Source organism: Hippocampus comes, unplaced genomic scaffold, assembly GCF_001891065.2.
Source record: "Hippocampus comes isolate QL1 unplaced genomic scaffold, H_comes_QL1_v1.1 scaffold81, whole genome shotgun sequence".
In the NCBI taxonomy this organism is placed as follows: domain Eukaryota; kingdom Metazoa; phylum Chordata; class Actinopteri; order Syngnathiformes; family Syngnathidae; genus Hippocampus; species Hippocampus comes.
This window is the reverse complement of record NW_017806179.1, coordinates 777,786-780,085: the sequence shown is the minus strand read 5'-3', so window position 1 is coordinate 780,085 and position 2,300 is coordinate 777,786. Positions and strand designations below refer to the sequence as shown.

At 55.6% G+C, this 2,300-nt stretch overlaps 2 long non-coding RNA genes across 4 annotated transcripts in view; both read left to right on the top strand.

Annotated features, from left to right (window-relative positions):
* The window catches only part of LOC109532698 (uncharacterized), a 50,943-nt gene extending 48,847 nt beyond the window's left edge, over nucleotides 1-2,096 (top strand). For both annotated transcript variants that reach the window (XR_002171431.1, XR_002171430.1), the window contains exon 4: nucleotides 2,027-2,096. This is a non-coding gene — a long non-coding RNA (uncharacterized LOC109532698). The remainder of the gene's footprint in view (nucleotides 1-2,026) is intronic.
* Nucleotides 2,094-2,300, top strand: part of LOC109532697 (uncharacterized) — a 17,643-nt gene continuing 17,436 nt past the window's right edge. For both annotated transcript variants that reach the window (XR_002171429.1, XR_002171428.1), the window contains exon 1: nucleotides 2,094-2,131. This is a non-coding gene — a long non-coding RNA (uncharacterized LOC109532697). The remainder of the gene's footprint in view (nucleotides 2,132-2,300) is intronic.

The window sequence follows — 2,300 nt, the reverse complement described above, 5'->3', positions numbered from 1 at the left end:
CCCCCAAAAAAAAATGAATAATAATGCCGAGCAATTTTGAAGCGCAATGACGGGATCGTCCTCGTCAAGGATTTGCCACTCTTCCTCTTAACGAGTGCCCGTCGGGTACTCGAGCGCTCCTTTGCGCCGGCAAACCTTTCACTGCGTCTCCCCGCCCGCCCGCCGTCACTCTCGCCTGGCGAGTTTCTCACATTTTTCCAAACGCAAGAAAAGTCCCGAGGAGCGTGACGGGCGTCCAGTCGCATTTGGAGCCTCCCGTCATCGTCCTCAGACTTTCCCGCGTCGGTTCAAATGCGTTTTTGTCTTCCGGGCCGCTAGTAGTCGCTCGCATCTCCTCCGATTTTCCGGGACGATGTTAGCGCAGCTCTGTTGAGGCCTCGTGGAGAGTTTTTCCGGGTTTCGATCAAGGCGCGCAATATTTCCTGCGCTTTCCGGTGCCCGCTTTGCTTTGCTGTGATGTTCCGGACCTCGCTTGGGGGCCTTTCTTGGGCGACATCGTTGGTGTCGTCGTCACGCAGTTCCCAGCGAGTGCGTCGCCGCACCGAGTTAATTAACGTCCCCGACGTCAGCCCGGGGGCGACATAATAGTACACCTCCCAAAAAGACTTGACATTGAGATGGACGGATAAGTCATTAATTGCTTTTCTTATTGCCGTCGTGCCAGCGGGAAGGTCACGCCGACTTTGCGGACGGGCCCGCGGCTTCATTATGCGGCGACGGGGCCGCCGGTGGTGGTGGTGGTGGGGGGGGTACGTTAAAGGGGTCGGCGCGCGCGGATGCAAAGTCGATCGCAGATAAAAGCGGCAAAGTAATTACACCTGAGACGAGGCCGTCGCGCCGACACGCCGCCGTCTTGTCCCTCGCTCGCCGCGTAATTCCGACGGCGAGATGGACGCCCACGATAGGGCGCCGGGAGGGAATACGGCGAGATAATTACGCGCGATACTCGCCGCCGCGCGCAAAGGTGGGCGGCCAGATAAAAGGCTCGGCGGAGAGTGGCGCCGAGAAACAAAAAGGGGCGCGGTCACGAGAGAACGCGCCGGCAAAAGGATACCGGGCGGAAGGCGCGTGAAGCCTGCATGAAAAAAAAAAAAAAAAGCAAACGGCTTGCGCTCTGCGGCCTGGCCTTCAGAGAAAAGCAGCACTGATTATTTTTGGAATTGTGGCTTTCACCAGCTCCGATTGGCCGCCATCTTTGCAGAATCATCTTGTGATGGTTGAACTCAAATTGGACACGCCCACTCGGCGTTTGGGCCCGTCGCAGATGATCGCTGGATATTTTGAACTCAAAATCGTCGGGCGAGGCGCGAAGTGAAATTGCAATCCAAATGGAGCTTTACTCTCTGAAAACCGAGCTACGATGTCATCATTGCGGGACACAAAACTGAGACGCCCCCCCCGCTCGTTTTGCACTTTTGCGGTGAATGCCAGGCCAGCTCAAAACTCCGAACAAACATTGAGGGGTTTTGGGGGTTTTTTTTTCTCTTCTTCTCTGCGCCGAGCGACACGCGCCACTCCGAGGCGCTCATCCATCAGTGACGACAAAGGGCCCCGCGACGCCTCGGTTTCCTCTTTTAGCGGCCCTGATAAGACGGCACGCCGGCTTTTTCCTCTTACGTGCGATAAGCGGCGCAGATAGCGCTTTATGGCACGCCGCGATAAGAGCTCCCGCGGCCCGTCGAGGCGGCGCGGGAAGAAGGAGCCGAGCCGGCCCGGCCGAGGCGGCGTTTGCGGCGGCTTATCTGACACCCGGGTCGGCTTTCGAGTCGTTTACGTGCTAATGGGCGCCGGGCTTTCGGGGCCGTATTGATTCGTGGGGAGGAAGTTAGCTAACCTTCTGGATCAGATGGGCTCTTCTCAAACCTTCCGAGCAATCGCGCGGAAACGGACGTGCCGATTGCAAGCGTTAGCGATGAGCCGATTTGTGCCGCGCCCTTTGCGTAATTTCAGATGGTTTCGTGTCACGCTTGTTCTGCTTTCCTCCTCTTGATTTGAAATGTGGTCTTTGTAGACGATGTTGTTGCAGATTCACAGGGACCAAAAAAACAGGGCAGAAGAACCACATGATTCCATTCAATAAACAAGATCAAAGTCATTCGAAGCAAACAGTTTGAGACATCGCAACCATTCGGTGAGTCAAGAGTCCATTTTGGTCAAAACAAAAAGGAATCCCATTGTCTCCTTGGCCGGCAAACAAAATGCAGCAAGTTCCTCAATGAATTCACAGCAAAAAATGTTGTTGTCAGTGCAGCTGCTTGGAACGATGATGCGCAACGTATTCAAGTGCCGCCACCCGCCCT